Source organism: Lolium rigidum, chromosome 1 (genome assembly GCF_022539505.1).
Source record: "Lolium rigidum isolate FL_2022 chromosome 1, APGP_CSIRO_Lrig_0.1, whole genome shotgun sequence".
Lineage (NCBI taxonomy): Eukaryota > Viridiplantae > Streptophyta > Magnoliopsida > Poales > Poaceae > Lolium > Lolium rigidum.
Genome location: NC_061508.1, coordinates 124,093,869 through 124,111,634, shown reverse-complemented (window position 1 = coordinate 124,111,634; position 17,766 = coordinate 124,093,869). Strand labels below are relative to the sequence as shown.

Genomic DNA, 17,766 nt, shown 5'->3' with positions numbered 1-17,766 from the left:
CCATTGAAAAACTGTTATCTGGATGTTAATCTCGCTGATAATGCTAAAAAGAAACCTTTGGGAGAGTTGATAATGTGCATATTATGGTTAACAATAACCTTGTCCCCGTTGATTTTGTTGTCTTGGATATTGAATGCAATGCATCTTGCCCCATTATATTGGGAAGACCTTTTCTTCGAACCGTTGGTGCTACTATTGACATGAAGGAAGGTAATATTAAATATCAATTTCCTCTCAAGAAAGGTATGGAACACTTCCCTAGAAAGAAAATGAAGTTACCTTATGATTCTATTATTAGAACAAATTATGATGTTGATGCTTCATCTCTCGATGTTACTTGAGTTACACTTTCTGCGCCTAGCTGAAAGGCGTTAAAGAAAAGCGCTTATGGGAGACAACCCATGTTTTTACTACAGTATTTTTGTTTTATATTTGTGTCTTGGAAGTTGTTTACTACTGTAGCAACCTCTCCTTATCTTAGTTTTGAGTTTTGTTGTGCCAAGTAAAGTCTTTGAGGCTGTGTTTGGATGCATAGAATCGTATATGGAATTGAATTGAACTTTCAGTTTCCAAATCTGAGATGGAAATGAATTGGCTCCGAAATATAATTCAGCTGTTTGGATGTGCTGGGAATTTCATGTTGAAATTGAAGGGTGAACCCAATTCCAAATCCTGTTTGGATGTACAAACCCTGGAATTTGGTGTTTTGTTGAATTTGAACAATATAAATTTGTGCACATGTAAAAAATATATATTAGAATGTATATATATATATTGTTTAGCAAACACAGCACAAAAGAAATTGACCACATCACACAAAAAATCGAATAAAGGACAAAACGATGGGGGCCTCATCCCCATCGTTCCCAGCTCCGGCCGGCACTTTCCGGCGAGCCGGCCGCCGTCTCCGACGCGGGACTCACCTGGATCCGCCCTCCCTGAGCCAAGTGCCGCCTCCGCTCACGGCGCCTCCCCCTGCTAGGGGCCTCTGCTCACGGCACCTCCCCCTGCTAGGGGCCTCCGCTCATGGCGCCTCCCCGTGCTAGGGGCCTCCGCTCATGGCGCCTTCCACTGCTAGGGGCCGAGCGCCTCCGCTGTCCAGAGTTCTGCGGCGACGGGCGACGGCGACGACGGCGACCAGATGGAGGCGGCGACGGGATGTAGGCGACGACGGGATGGAGGCGGCGACGGGCGACGACGGCCACAGGATGGAGGCGGCGACGGGATGGAGGCGGCAACGGGCGACGACGGCCACGGGATGGAGGCGGCGACGGGCGTGTCGCTGCTCGCTCTCTGGTCGCTCGCGAGGAAGAGCCAGATAGTTTCCGAGCGATTCCGAGGGTCAGACCTCGGAATGTTTTGCGGGATGTTAACACGTACCGATTCGGCCCGCGGAATTTGGGCTCCGGTTCCATGGTCTGATTCTAAGGCCTATCCAAACGGTGGAAATTGCTTATGAATTCTAGATTCGATGATTCCGAGCCCAATTCCATGCATCCAAACACATCATGATAGTAAAGTAAGTACTAGATTTGGATTACTGTGCAGTTCCAGATTTCTTTGCTGTCACGAATCTGGGTCTACCTCCCTGTAGGTAGCTCAGAAAATTAAGCCAATTTACGTGCATGATCCACAGATATGTACGCAACTTTCATTCAATTTGAGCATTTTCATTTGAGCAAGTCTGGTGGCCTAATAAAATCCATCTTTACGGACTGTTCTGTTTTGACAGATTCTGCCTTTTATTTTGCATTGCCTCTTTTGCTATGTTGGATGAATTTATTTGATCCATTAATGTCCAGTAGCTTTATGCAATGTCCAGAAGTGTTAAGAATGATTGTGTCACCTCTGAACATGTGAATTTTTATTATGCACTAACCCTCTAATGAGTTGTTTCGAGTTTGGTGTGGAGGAAGTTTTCAAGGATCAAGAGAGGAGTATGATGCAATATGATCAAGGAGAGTGAAAGCTCTAAGCTTGGGGATGCCCCGGTGGTTCACCCCTGCATATTCTAAGAAGACTCAAGCGTCTAAGCTTGGGAATTCCCAAGGCATCCCCTTCTTCATCGACAACATTATCAGGTTCCTCCCCTGAAACTATATTTTTATTCCGTCACATCTTATGCACTTTGCTTGGAGCGTCGGTTTGTTTTTGTTTTTTTGTTTTGTTTGAATAAAATGGATCCTAGCATTCACTTTGTGGGAGAGAGACACGCTCCGCTGTAGCATATGGACAAGTATGTCCTTAGGCTCTACTCATAGTATTCATGGCGAAGTTTCTTCTTCGTTAAATTGTTATATGGTTGGAATTGGAAATGCTACATGTAGTAATTCTAAAATGTCTTGGATAATTTGATACTTGGCAATTGTTGTGCTCATGTTTAAGCTCTTGCATCATATACTTTGCACCCATTAATGAAGAAACACTTAGAGCTTGCAAATTTGGTTTGCATATTTGGTTTCTCTAGAGTCTAGATAATATCTAGTATTGAGTTTTGAACAACAAGGAAGACGGTGTAGAGTCTTATAATGTTTACAATATGTATTTTATGTGAGATTTGCTGCACCGTTCATCCTTGTGTTTGTTTCAAATAACCTTGCTAGCCTAAACCTTGTATCGAGAGGGAATACTTCTCATGCATCCAAAATCCTTGAGCCAACCACTATGCCAATTGTGTCCACCATACCTACCTACTACATGGTATTTATCCGCCATTCCAAAGTAAATTGCTTGAGTGCTACCTTTAAAATTCCATCATTCACCTTTGCAATATATAGCTCATGGGACAAATAGCTTAAAAACTATTGTGGTATTGAATATGTACTTATGCACTTTATCTCTTATTAAGTTGCTTGTTGTGCGATAACCATGCTTCGGGGACGCCATCAACTATTCTTTGTTGAATATCATGTGAGTTGCTATGCATGTCCTTCTTGTCTCGAAGTAAGAGAGATCTACCACCTTAATGGTTGGAGCATGCATATTGTTAGAGAAGAACATTGGGCCGCTAACTAAAGCCATGATTCATGGTGGAAGTTTCAGTTTTGGACATATATCCTCAATCTCATATGAGAATAATAATTGTTGCCACATGCTTATGCATTAAAGAGGAGTCCATTATCTGTTGTCCATGTTGTCCCGGTATGGATGTCTAAGTTGAGAATAATCAAAAGCGAGAAATCCAAAATGCGAGCTTTCTCCTTAGACCTTTGTACAGGCGGCATGGAGGTACCCCATTGTGACACTTGGTTAAAACATGTGCATTGCAAAGATCCGGTAGTCCAAGCTAATTAGGACAAGGTGCGGGCACTATTAGTATACTATGCATGAGACTTGCAACTTGTAAGATATAATTTACATAACTCATATGCTTTATTACTACCGTTGACAAAATTGTTTCATGTTTTCAAAATAAAAGCTCTAGCACAAATATAGCAATCGATGCTTTCCTCTTTGAAGGACCATTCTTTTTACTTTTATGTTGAGTCAGTTCACCTATCTCTCTCCACCTCAAGAAGCAAACACTTATGTGAATTATGCATTGATTCCTACATACTTGCATATTGTACTTGTTATATTACTCTATGTTGACAATTATCCATGAGATATACATGTTACAAGTTGAAAGCACCCGCTGAAACTTAATCTTCCTTTGTGTTGCTTCAATACCTTTACTTTGATTTATTGCTTTATGAGTTAACTCCTATGCAAGACTTATTGATACTTGTCTTGAAAGTACTATTCATGAAAAGTCTTTGCTTTATGATTCACTTGTTTACTCATGTCATTACCATTGTTTTGATCGCTGCATCCACTACATATGTTTACAAATAGTATGATCAAGGTTATGATGGCATGTCACTTCAGAAATTATCTTTGTTATCGTTTTACCTGCTCGGGACGAGCGTAACTAAGCTTGGGGATGCTTGATACGTCTCCGACGTATCGATAATTTCTTATGTTCTATGCCATATTATTGATGATACCTACATGTTTTATGCACACTTTATGTCATATTCGTGCATTTTCCGGAACTAACCTATTAACAAGATGCCGAAGTGCCGATTCTTGTTTTCTCGTTGTTTTTGGTTTCAGAAATCTTAGTAACGAAATATTCTCGGAATTGGACGAAATCAAGACCCGGGGGCCTATTTTGCCACGAACCTTCCAGAAGACCGAAGAGCATACGAAGTGGGGCCACGAGGTGGCCAAACCACAAGGCGGCGCGGCCAAGGGGGGGCCCGCGCCGCCCTGTGGTGTGGGCACCTCGTCAGCCCCCTGACTCTTCCCTTCCGCCTACTTAAAGCCTCCGTCGCGAAACCCCTGAGGCGAAAAAACCAGGATACGGAAAACCTTACTGAGACGCCGCCGCCGCCAATCCCATCTCGGGGGATTCTGGAGATCTCCTCCGGCACCCTGCCGGAGAGGGGATTCATCTCCCGGAGGACTCTACACCGCCATGGTCGCTCTCGGAGTGATGAGTGAGTAGTTCACCCTTGGACTATGGGTCCATAGCAGTAGCTAGATGGTTGTCTTCTCCTCATTGTGCTTCATTGTTGGATCTTGTGAGCTGCCTAACATGATCAAGATCATCTATCTGTAATACTCTATGTTGTGTTTGTCGGGATCCGATGGATAGAGAATACCATGTTATGTTAATTATCAAGTTATTGCATATGTGTTGTTTATGATCTTGCATGCTCTCCGTTATTAGTAGAGGCTCGGCCAAGTTGATGCTAGTAACTCCAAGAGGGAGTATTTATGCTCGATAGTGGGTTCATGCTCGCATTGACACCGGGACGAGTGACAGAAAGTTCTAAGGTTGTGTTGTGCTGTTGCCACTAGGGATAAAACATTGATGCTATGTCCGAGGATGTAGTTATTGATTACATTACGCACCATACTTAATGCAATTGTCTGTTGCTTTGCAACTTAATACTGAAAGGGGTTCGGACGATAACCTGAAGGTGGACTTTTTAGGCATAGATGCAGTTGGATGGCGGTCTATGTATTTTGTCGTAATGCCCAATTAAATCTCACTATACTTATCATGACATGTATGTGCATTGTTATGCCCTCTCTATTTGTCAATTGCCCGACTGTAATTTGTTCACCCAACATGCTTTTATCTTATGGGAGAGACACCTCTAGTGAACTCGTGGACCCCGGTCCATTCTTTTAATACTGAAATACAAATCTGCTTGCAATACTTGTTTTACTTGTTTTCTCTGCAAACAATCATCTTCCACACAATTCGGTTAATCCTTTGTTACGGCAAGCCGGTGAGATTGACAACCTCACCGTTTCGTTGGGGCAAAGTACTTTGGTTGTGTTGTGCGGGTTCCACGTTGGCGGCGGAATCCCTGGTGTTGCGCCGCACTACATCCCGCCGCCATCAACCTTCAACGTGCTTCTTGGCTCCTCCTGGTTCGATAAACCTTGGTTTCTTTCTGAGGGAAAACTTGCTGCTGTGCGCATCATACCTTCCTCTTGGGGTTGCCCAACGAACGTGTGAAATACACGCCATCACCATGGCGCGGCGCTTGTGGTGCTCGAAGGGGCAAGGCGAGGACGGCTAGTGATAGGCAATGTCCTGGGGATGCTCAACGTGCAGCGACGCAGAGAAAAGGGCGACGGGATCACTCGAGCGTTTGAAGAGAGTGCTGCAGGGCGTGCGGCATGATTTCGGCGAGGACGGCGGTGACAAGGCGGCCGCAGTCGCTCGAGTGTGTCTAGGTGGTAGAGGGCGGGGAGGATATGCTCGACGCAGAGCTAGCTGGTGCAGTGGAGGACGATCACGCTCGAGCGCGCGACGTACTGGCGCGGCCAGAGCGCGGTGACCGCGTGCACGGGCGTGTACTGGCAGGGTTTTGGGCGAGCTTGTTCGGGCCAATGCCGTGGCTTGGCGTTGCTTGGGCGTGTACCGTCGGTGTCCTTGAGCTGCAGAGATGCTCCAGGACAAGGAGAAAGGGCGAGATGGTGGCCGGAGAGAGGGATGCCAAAGGTGGCCGGCATGCTACGGTGAGGTGCATCTCTCCTCTCTTTTCCACTTTAAACAACCATGGCACGTACCAAGCTCGATGCAGAGGATGCAGGAGGGTCTAATGATCACAAGTTAAAGGGGTTTAGGCCGAAGTCCATCGTGTAATAGGGTGTAGCAAGTTTCTGGAACAGAGCCCGCAAGGTGTTCGGCACAATGCCCGCAAGAACTTTTTTGATGAATGTTGGAAATCTTTTTGGTACACCTTATTTATACAATTAAAGTGAAAGATTGGTGGTGGTGGGGTTCATTTTGAAGAAGAATTGCAAAATTTCAAATGTGAGGTGATCTTGTTTTCACTCTCGGGTTCCATCTTTGCACATTAATTCTGGTCAACCTAGTCAACTCTAGCCATGGTGGTCAACATGAAAGTTAATCACCTTGACATGGTCTTGGATGACATAGCATTGGTTGACCAAGTTTAGTTTAGGAAAGAATTAAACCAGAGGGGTAAAGAGGGGATCATGTTAAAAAGCACACAATTGGCCATCATCATATGTGAGATGGTTTTGAGTTAAATTTCGATTTGATTCTGGTTTCTTTGATGCATTTGGGTTTGTTTGAGTTACATAAGTATTTTAGAAACCAAAGATCAAGCTATGGTGGCCTTTGGTGAAGATTTGCATAAATGGGCCTAAGTGTATGTGAGGGTATTAGGCTCAAATTTGTATTTCTTTTATTTTTCTTCAAAAGAGGTGTGATGATCATGAGTTAGGGTTTAATAGCAAGTGATCAACATATCAACACTCATCATGGCAATTGCACAAAAGAAAAACACATAATTGCATGAAACTATATGTGATACTATATGCATATAAAAAGTTTTTGTTTGTTGCAAAATTTGAGTAATTGAACTCTCACTTGATTTTATTATTCTTGAAACTTGGGATGTTACAGTGACGGTATCCGACGGGATTCCTACGTCGAGGAGCTCGGTCGCCTGAAGCCGAAAACCATCAACACGCTGATGGAAATCGCCAACAGTTGGCTGATGGCTATAGTACGTTCATATTCCATGAGATGAGTTCTTTACAATGTTATGTGCACCAAGATGTTGCACTATGAGCTATGTGCTCGTTCAAGCACCACAGGAGATATGATGACTTATGACATTTGATGATCTAGCACTTTATTTTTCTGTTGAGGTCAGTGGCACAGAATCAGACTTTTGGATTTTATGAGAGATCCATATTCATTTGTCTGCTTTATTGATAGTTGTGTTGTTTTCTGGACGACCCAAGATTGATTTGCTCAATTTGACTTCATGAGAAGTTTATTAGTCCTATGGACGTTTAAGGCACAAGGCTTACTTTTGATGACTTTAGTTGAGGAGTTGAATGCTATCTATGAATGTTGCAAGGGATTTCGGCTCAAGGTGGAGATTGTTGAATATGACCCGAAATCTATTTACCTGTTGTACTATGAAAGGAGTCCTAAAGGACTACGGCGTGCCATCCGTGCTAGACGTAGCACATCTACAACTCTATTTTGTGTCCGCCAAGAAAGAGAGTTGTTTGCCTCTATATATAGTCCAAGGTAGTCTTAGAATAGATGAGAGAGAGAGATACACCATACTGATAGCACGTAGAGGGTCTGTCCTCCCGTGTATTGTAATACTACTTCAATTGTAGTGATACGCCGCCGTGTGTTCCGTGATTTTTTCCCGTTTGGGTTTTTCACGTAAAAATTTGTGTTCTTGTTCTTCGTTTGATCTACTTTTATCTGCGCGGTTTTGTAACATTTACTTCTTGTGAGTTTTCTTGTGCAAAATTGCTTGACACAAATATTTATCTTGCGTGGTAACCATATGTAATCTTGTCTAATGAAATATATGGTTACATAAAAAAACCATGCAAATGTTGATGGACTTGAATAACTCTCGCTTAGCCATAGCCTGGCACGGCGGTACTCCGGCGAAGCACGGTAGCGCGACTCCAGAGATGTTCTAAAGAGTTAACACAAACGAAAAAAGATGCAAATCATACCAATATCTGACCACATAAACCTTTCTTCAACACGACACCATTCCAAGAAACTTGTTCACGATTTAGGAAGAAGCGCACTAAGAGATGTCCGAAAATCCAACAACTGAGAGATGTCAGATTTGGATTGCTAATGCAGGTAAATAACTTCCTCGTCCGATTGTATGGTTTTGATAGATCTAGATCCAGCATTCCAAGTTGTTTGATCTCTTAGTAAACGAGTAATTCGTTCTATTATTCAGATCCCCTTATTTGGTTCGATCAAATTTATTCTATTCTACACAAATGTACTCGATGTTTTCACCCGTTGCCATTGCGACGGCTGCATTCTCTCGGAGATTTCTAACAAAACCTTAGCAAGATGTGGCTCATCTTCTTGCCGTCTTCTGATTTCTATTGATTTTAGTTTCTCGCACCAGAAAACATATGGTTTTAAGGTACAGCTTTTTCTAGGTGGTTGGCCCCTCTTCCTCCTCTTCTTGACCGGAGGGTCTAAAAACTGTGGTTCATATACAAGGCTCAGTGCATGTGAGAGTACATAGTTAGAGCCAAAGTAAAGAATGAATTGTAAGAACCGATTAATGAAAGTTCCATGAATGTTAATCATACCGTGCAGTGGTGCAACCCAAGTTTCTCCAAGTCAGATGTGTTCTGGAAGATGCCTGGCAGCGCCTGGAACTCCACTCCAAGATCACATCCTTCTAAGATCAAGGTCTTCAAGCGATGGAGAACTGGAAACTCTTGGGATTCCTCCTCTAGCAACGCCTGGAAGATGAATGCATTACACATTGATAATTTCACATATACATGGTGAGAGATAAGAAAACTATGAAGAATGCATGGAAGGAGAGAATTTTTTAGCTGAATTTTTGTTTTGACAAAATTGCAACAAAAAATCTAAGAAAGGAGTGTAGCAGTAGGACAACATTGGGCATGTCTAGATCTCGTTCGAAAAAAAAATCTTATGTTAATTATGTGGGCTATACAAAATAGCAACAGAAAGAAAATACATGTGAATATTAAAATCATTTAATTTTATCTTATCTATTTTTTCTCTAGTAGCACAACATATTAAGTTTTGTACTACAATATATGTGTAGGTATTGTTTAACACCTTATCGAAAAAAAAGGTATTGTTTAATAACAAGTTGGTACACAAAAAAGCTATACAATAATTTTGCGTGTAGGCGTACACGTGCTTAAAAAAACCTGTCTCGTGCATTGTTCATGGCGTGCGTACTTACCGTCGTTGTGAATCCGGCCAGATGTAGTTTGACAGCGTTTGGGAGGAGCGCCAGCAAGGCACGCATGGACGTCAAGAACTCGAGCTTTCCCTTCTTACGCCGTCGCTCGTTCCGCTGCAAATGGTGGCTGGTGTCCGTTAGCCGGATCAACACCTCCCTGACCAACGCGAGCGGCTCCGTCCCGGTGGCCAATCCCGCGGCCACGCAGTGGGAGTTCAGCCCGTCGTAGGCCAGCTCAAGGCGTAGGCGGACAAGGAGGGGAGCTTTGATCCTGAGGTTGGCGCAGGCGAGGTGGTGTCGGAGTTGGACGAGTGCAAGGTTCCGTAGAGTGGGTGAGGCGATGCAGACGAGATTGACCATCATCCGGCAGTTCTCTATGAGGAGGTCCTCGAGCACCGGGCAGTACGTGCCGAGGTCCTCCAAGAAGGTGGCCGACATGGCAACTCCGACGAGGTGCAGCTTGGTCAGGCGCCGGGTGAAGCCGGCAGCACACAAGCCACCGGCCGACACGTCGGGCTGCGGCCGGGAGCCGTCCAAACAGGACCAGTGCGGCTGCCAGCTGACGGCGACGTTGTCGGCGGTACGGATGTCGACGGCTGCCGGGCAACGTCGGAGCCCGCGACGGATCCACCTGTCGGAGCAGCTGTAGGTGACCCTCTGGCTGACCAGGTTCAGGCCAAAGGCGTCGAGATGCGGCGTCTCCGTCGGGATCGACGCCGGGAGGACGTGGTCGGCGAAGTCCTCGAAGCACTCCCACTGCTCGCCGGCGAACTCCGACTCGTTGACGATGACGTTGCCGCGGAGCACGTCGCGCCAGAGGTGCCTCCACCGGCGCGACAGGAGGCTCGTCTGCACGGTCTGCCGTGACCCGAGGCGAGAGAGTATGTCGTGGAGGAGGCAGTCCGGCAAGTCGCCCAGCCGGTCGGTGGTATCGTCGGGCTGCTCGACGCGGCGGCGCTTGCTGGAGTCCATGCCGATCTGATCGAGTGACCTCCGGGCGGCTGGGTTTATATATATGAAAAGGGGGATCAGGCAGATGCCGAAGAGAATTCGGTTTGTTGACTGGAAAAGGTCTGGTTTCGCAGGTGCGCGGTGGGCATGGGGATACGAGACGGATTCTGTGGGAGTTGATCTGTTTCTTATTTCTCTTGTACCCACGTTTGTGGTTCCTGGTTTTCAGTCAGTTTATCTTCGTTTGTTATTTTTATTTTTTTCTACTATTTTATTGATTCTCCATTTGTATGTTCCCTTTTATTTCTTGTTTGTTTTTCATTCTATTTTATTTTATGTTTTATGTTTTATTTTGTGTATCTTCTCGGTTTTATATGTTTCTTTTCATATTAAAAAATCACGTGTTAAACAAATGTTCATGTTCTAAAAAAATAATGTAAGCTTTCAAAACAAGAGTATGCTTTTAAGAAATCTTTACGTGTTCAAAAAAGTATCGGCCTGTCTCCTGAAATTATTATAACTAGCTTTAAAAAATCATGGGATTTGAAATTATGTTCACGGTTGTTGAAAATATGTTCACGTGTTGGAAAAAATGTTAGGAACTTCCAAAAATGTTAACAAGTTTTTTTTACAAAAGTTAAAGGCGTTTCGGAAACATGTTCTCGGTGGTTCAAAAATAAGTTCATGGGTTTAAAAAAGTATGTTCACGTGTTCAAAATTTGAGACAAAAACTTAATTAGCCCCGGATTGCAGGTCATGGTTGTCTCAATGTCTCGTATAGGACTTTGGATACGCGCCGAACTGTGCGTACGTATATGGTTCAGTTCCGTCTCAAGTTGTGTGGTCGATCGGTCAGTACACCGATATGGAATTCGAATCGGATGAAGCTTCCGTCTATGGTTCGTAGTTTGGACACCTATTATAAGTTTCACCACCCCGTCAGCTGCATATATTCCACAAGTTTGTTTCCACCGCAGGAGAGCTTATTAGATCCATGGAGTCTGCGCCGGCGGCTGTCATAGAGCGGGAGCGCCTCACGGCCGAGATGTCCTTCCGCGTTGACGCCGCTCAGGGCACCGAGCGGTCGCCAAGCATCATCGTCAGGATCCGTCGCCGCCTCCCGGACTTCTCCCGCTCCGTCAACCTCAACTACGTCAAGCTGGGGATCCGCTAAGCCGGCAGCCTCAAGTCGTACCTGGCGATAATGTCCGTGCCAGTGCTCGCGTCGGCCGCCTACTCACTCGTCCGCCTCGACGTCATCCACTACTCCATGGACATGCTCACCTGCGTCGCGTGGCTCGGCACCGCCATGGTCCTCCTCACGGTGTACTTCCTCAAGCGGCCACGCCCGGTGTACCTCGTGGAGTTCGCGTGCTACAAACCGGAGGACGAGCACAAGATCTCCAAGAAGGCCTTCCTGGAGATGACCAAGAGCACCGGGTGCTTCAACGACGAGACGCTGGCTTTCCAGACCAGGATCACGAGCCGCTCCGCCCTCGGAGACGAGACGTACCTGCCAACCGGCGTCCGGGCGCGGCCGCCTAGGCTGAACATGCTCCAGGCGCGGCTGGAGGCCGAAGCGGTAATGTTCGGATGCCTGGACGCTCTCTTCGCGTCCACCGGTATCAACCCGCGCCGCGACGTGGGCATCCTCGTCGTCAACTGCAGTCTATTCAATCCGACGCCGTCGCTGGCGTCCATGATCGTCAACTATTACAAGATGCGCGAGGACATCAAGTCGTTCAACCTCGGCGGCATGGGGTGCAGCGCCGGCCTGATCGCCATTGACCTCGCCAAGGACATGCTTCAGGCGCACCCCAACTCGTACGCGGTGGTCCTCAGCACCGAGAACATCACCCTCAACTGGTACTTCGGCAACGACAAGTCCATGCTGCTATCCAACTGCATCTTCCGCATGGGCGGCGCCGCGGCCCTGCTCTCGAACCGGCGCGCCGACGCCGGCCGCGCCAAGTACCGCCTGCTCCACACCGTGCGGACGCACAAGGGTGGCACGGATGAGGGCTTCAACTGCGTGTATCAGCGCGAGGACGAGGGTGGCAAGGTCGGCGTGTCGCTGGCGAAGGGGCTCATGGCGGTGGCCGCAGACGCGCTCACGACCAACATGACCACGCTAGGTCCCCTGGTCCTCCCCATCACCGAGCTGCTCAAGTTCCTCAAGGCCCTGGTAATGGGCCGCGTGTTCCGCTCCAGGGGCGTGCGCCCATACATCCCGGACTTCCGGCGCGCGTTCGAACACTTCTGCGTGCACGCCGGCGGCCGCGCCGTGCTGGAGCAGGTGCAGCGCAGCCTGAGCCTGGAGGACGAGGACATGGAGCCGAGCAAGTGCGCGCTACATCGGTTCGGCAACACCAGCAGCAGCTCGCTGTGGTACGAGCTCGCCTACGCCGAAGCCAAGGGCCGGGTGAAGCGCGGCGATCGCGTGTGGCAGATCGGCTTCGGCTCCGGATTCAAGTGCAACAGCGCGGTGTGGCGCGCGCTCCGCGACGTGCCAGCGGTGTCGCCCGCCGCCGCGGCGCCGGGATCGGAAAACATTAGCTGTAACCCGTGGGTAGATTGCGTCGACACGTACCCGCCTAACACGTACGTCTGATGATTATGCTGCGTGACTTCACGTGAAAAAGCATATTGTGGTGTCAACTCCAGGGCGATGTAGATCAATATTGCTCCTATTTACTTCGTTTATCTTTTTTCTTGTGTTTCTTGGCTGACAAAGTAGTGATTAACCCTCTTCTGATAATATATTTCACTGCCACTTCAAACTCTTGTAGTCATATCCCTTCTTAATGAAAAAAATGTATTAATGTGCTTTGTGATAATCACATTGTAAACCTAGGTAAAATATTATATTCATTGATGTTATTTATAGAAGTAATATGTTAATTGAATAGAGATAAAAAAGAAAACATAGGTGACATCTTCTTTCAATTCTACTCAGTCATTAGGGCATGACCGACGCAAACTGACGTGCTGCAACCGTTTGTGACCGCGCCGTCAAAAAATCCGTCCGCACTCAATCCTAGCAGCCCTACGCGCAGTGACCAGGCTGTCCACCGAGATGCAAATGTAGCCCAAATATACGACATGTTTGTGTCTGCGCAGACACTACGCGGTCGCGCCACGTGACCGCATTGGTCCCATCTCAGCCGCTAGGGAGTGACAAAGATAAGCAAAACAGTTTCTCATTATTGTTCATTGGCCAAAAGGACCATCTATAGAGATATAATAGTCGAGTTAACCTAAACCTACGATGGCCATACCTACTCGTCGTCGCGCAGCCTACTACGACCAGGGTTGCTCGCAATCACGGAGCCAACTACTGGCCGCCGGAGTGGCCTGAGGGGCTCGCACCGTCGTCGGAGTACATCGGGGCGACAAACGACTTGCGCCGCGCTCACCGCTGAATGGCCTCCTTCTTCTGCCGGCGGCGGCGTTCGATAGCCTCGAGCATGGAGGAGTCCTAGTGGGCTCTCTTCACTGCCACCTACGTCGCCTCCTCCACCGCCTGCAGGTCAACGTGGTAGCGGGCTGATACGTCTCAAACGTATCTATAATTTCTTATGTTCCATGCTAGTTTTATGACAATACTCACATGTTTTATATACATTTTATATCATTTATATGCATTTTCCGGTACTAACCTATTAACGAGATGCCGAAGCGCCAGTTCCTGTTTTGTGATGTTTTTGGTTTCAGAAATCCTACACAGGAAATATTCTCGGAATTGGACGAAACGAACGCCCAGAGTCTTATTTTTCCACGGAGCTTCCAGAAGACCGAAGAGGATACGAAGTGGGGCCACGAGGCGCCCTAACCATAGGGCGGCGCGGCCAGCATGGGGCCTGCGCTGGCCTATGGTGTGGGGCCCCCGTGCATCCTCCGACTCTTCCCTTCCGCCTACTTAAACTCCCCGTCGCGAAAACCCTATTACCGAGAGCCACAATACGGAAAAAGTTCCAGAGACGGCGCCACCGCCAATCCCATCTCGGGGGATTCAGGAGATCGCCTCCGGCACCCTGCCGGAGAGGGGAATCATCACCCGGAGGACTCTACATCACCATGATCGCCTCCGGACTGATGTGTTAGTAGTTCATCCTTGGACTATGGGTCCATAGCAGTAGCTAGATGGTTGTCTTCTCCTCTTGTGCTATCATGTTTAGATCTTGTGAGCTGCCTATCATGATCAAGATCGTCTATTTGTAATGCTACATGTTGTGTTTGTTGGGATCCGATGAATATGGAATACTATGTCAAGTTGATTATTGATCTATCATATATGTGTTATTTATGATCTTGCATGCTCTCAGTTGCTAGTAGAGGCTCTGGCCAAGTTGATACTTGTGACTCCAAGAGGGGGTATTTATGCTAGATAGTGGGTTCATGTCTCCATTGAATGCAGGACGAGTGACGAGAAAGTTCTAAGGTTGTGGATGTGCTTGTTACCACTAGAGATAAAACATCAATGCTTTGTATAAGGATATTTGTGTTGATTACATTACGCACCATACTTAATGCAATTGTGCTGTTGTTTGCAACTTAATGCTGGAAGGGGTGCGGATGCTAACCCGAAGGTGGACTTTTTAGGCATAGATGCATGCTTGGATAGCGGTCTATGTACTTTGTCGTAATGCCCTAAGTAAATCTCATATTAGTCATCATGATATGTATGTGCATTGTTATGCCCTCTCTATTTGTCAATTGCCCAACTGTAATTTGTTCACCCAACATGTTATTTCTTATTGGAGAGACACCACTAGTGAACTGTGGACCCCGGTCCATTATTTTACATCTGAAATACAATCTACTGCAATCTCTGTTCTCTGTTGTTCTTCACAAGCAAACATCATTCTTCACACCATACGTTTAATCCTTTGTTTACAGCAAGCCGGTGAGATTGACAACCTCACTGTTAAGTTGGGGCAAAGTATTTTGATTGTGTTGTGCGGGTTCCACGTTGGCGCCGGAATCCCTGGTGTTGCGCCGCACTACACTCCTTCACCAACAACCTTCACGTGGCCTTCATCTCCTACTGGTTCGATAACCTTGGTTTCTTGCGAGGGAAAACTTGCTGCTGTACGCATCACACCTTCCTCTTGGGGTTCCCAACGGACGTGTGCTTCACGCGTTATCAAGCTCTTTTTCTGGCGCCGTTGCCGGGGACCTGAAGAAAAGTTACACCACAGAGATTTCTAACTCCCACGTCAACTGCACGCCAGCAGCTCTTTTTTTGGCGCCGTTGCCGGGAAGATCAAGACACGCTGCAAGGGGAGTCTCTCACATCCAATCTCTTTAGTTTGTTTATTGTCTTGCTTTACTTTATTTTATTTTCTGTTTTGTTTGCTTTCTCTATATCAAAAACACAAAAAAATAGTTACTTGCTTTATTTCATTTGTCTTGTTTGCTTTCTCTATATCAAAAACACAAAAAAATTAGTTACTAGTTTTACTTTATTTAATTCTGTTCTGCTTAGTTTATTTTTGCTAAAATGAGTAATCCTGAAATTGAAGTTCGTTCGTTTAAGCAACAAGGGGGAGAGAGTTTTAAAGATGCTTGGTATAGAATTAGTGATGCTCATCATAGGTGCACCAAGAAACACTCCACTATTATCCTACTTAGGAACTTTTATGTTGGTATCTCTAGCTGGAATAGGTATGTTCTTGATACTCTTGCGGGAGGTAATTTCCTAGGCACTCCTGCTTTAGAAGCTAGTTGCATTATTGAGAGTCTAGTTGGAATATCACCTGTTAATGAAGCTAAAATTGAAATCTCTCTTGAAGATGTCATGAAAAAGTTGGAGGCCATAGAGAAAAATCTTCCAAGTGTTGAGACTAAATTGGATTGCTGCGCAGAAACAGATTTCTTGCTGTCACGAATTTGAGTAGGCCTCTCTGTAGGTAACTCAGAAAAATCTGCCAATTTTCGTGTGTGATCCTCAGATATGTACGCAATTTTCATTCAATTTGAGCTTTTTCATCTGAGCAAGTTAAGTGCCCTAAAAAATTCGTCTTTACGGACTGTTCTGTTTTGACAGATTCTGCCTTTTATTTCGCATTGCCTCTTTTGCTATGTTGAATGGATTTCTTTGTTCCATTAACTTTCAGTAGATTTGGGCAATGTCCAGAAGTGTTAAGAATGATTGTGTCACCTCTGAATATGTGAATTTTTGATTATGCACTAACCCTCTAATGATTTTGTTTTGAGTTTGGTGTGAAGGAAGTTTTCAAGGATCAAGAGAGGAGGATCATACAATATGATCAAGAAGAGTGAAAAGTCTAAGCTTGGGGATGCCCCGTGGTTGATCCCTGCATATTTCAAGAAGACTCAAGCATCTAAGCTTGGGGATGCCCAAGGCATCCCCTTCTTCATCGACAACTTATCAGGTCACCTCTAGTGAAACTATATTTTTATTCCGTCACATCTTATGTGCTTTACTTGAAGCGCCTGTATGTTTTTATTTTTGTTTTTGTTTGAATAAAATCGGATCCTAGCATTCTTTGTGTGGGAGAGAGACACGCTCCGCTCGTTCATATGAACACTGGTGTTCTTAGCTTTACTTTTAATGTTCATTTCGAAGATTGAAACTGTTTCGTTCATTCTTATTTGGTTGGAAACAGAAAATGCTTCATGTGGTAATTGGTATATGGTCTTGAATAATTTGATACTTGGCAATTGTTTTGCTCAATATATCATGTTTAAGCTCTTGCATCATGTACTTTGCACCTATTAATGAAGAACTACCATAGAGCTTGTTGAAATTTGGTTTGCATGATTGGTCTCTCTAAAGTCTAGATATTTTACGGTGAAGTGTTTGAACAACAAGGAAGACGAGTGTAGAGTCTTATAATGCTTGCAATATGTTCTTATGTAAGTTTTTCTGTACTTAGGTTCATACTTGTGTTTGCTTCAAACAACCTTGCTAGCCAAAGCCTTGTACTGAGAGGGAATACTTCTCGTGCATCCAAATCCTTGAGCCAAAACCTATGCCATTTGTGTCCACCATACCTACCTAGTATGTGGTATTTCTCTACCATTCCAAAGTAAATTGCTTGAGTGCTACCTTTAAAATTTCATTCCTTGTCTTTGCAATATATAGCTCATGGGAAAATAGCCTTAAAAACTATTGTGGTAAAGAATATGTAGCTTATGTATCTTATTTCTTATAAGTTGCTTGTTGAGCGGTAACCATGTTTACGGGGACGCCATCAACTATTACACCTTTGTTGAATATCATGTGAGTTGCTATGCATGTTCGTCTTGTCTGAAGTAAGGGTGATTTATCATGATCAAATGGTTTGAGTATGCATATTGTTAGAGAAGAACATTGGGCCGCTAACTAAAGCCATGAATCATGGAGGAAGTTTCAGTTTGGACATTAATGCTCAATCTCTTATGAGAATATTATCTGTTGTTGAATGCTTATGCATTAAAGAGGAGTCCATTATCTGTTTTCTATGTTGTCCCGGTATGGATGTCCTTAGTTGAGATCTATCAAAAACGAGAAATCAAATGCAATCTATCTCCTTGGACCTTT

At 45.4% G+C, this 17,766-nt stretch overlaps 1 pseudogene; it reads left to right on the top strand.

The window, feature by feature from the left end:
• Nucleotides 1–11,211: 11,211 nt before the first annotated feature.
• On the top strand, nt 11,212–12,828 carry LOC124681708 (annotated as a pseudogene).
• Nucleotides 12,829–17,766: the final 4,938 nt, after the last annotated feature.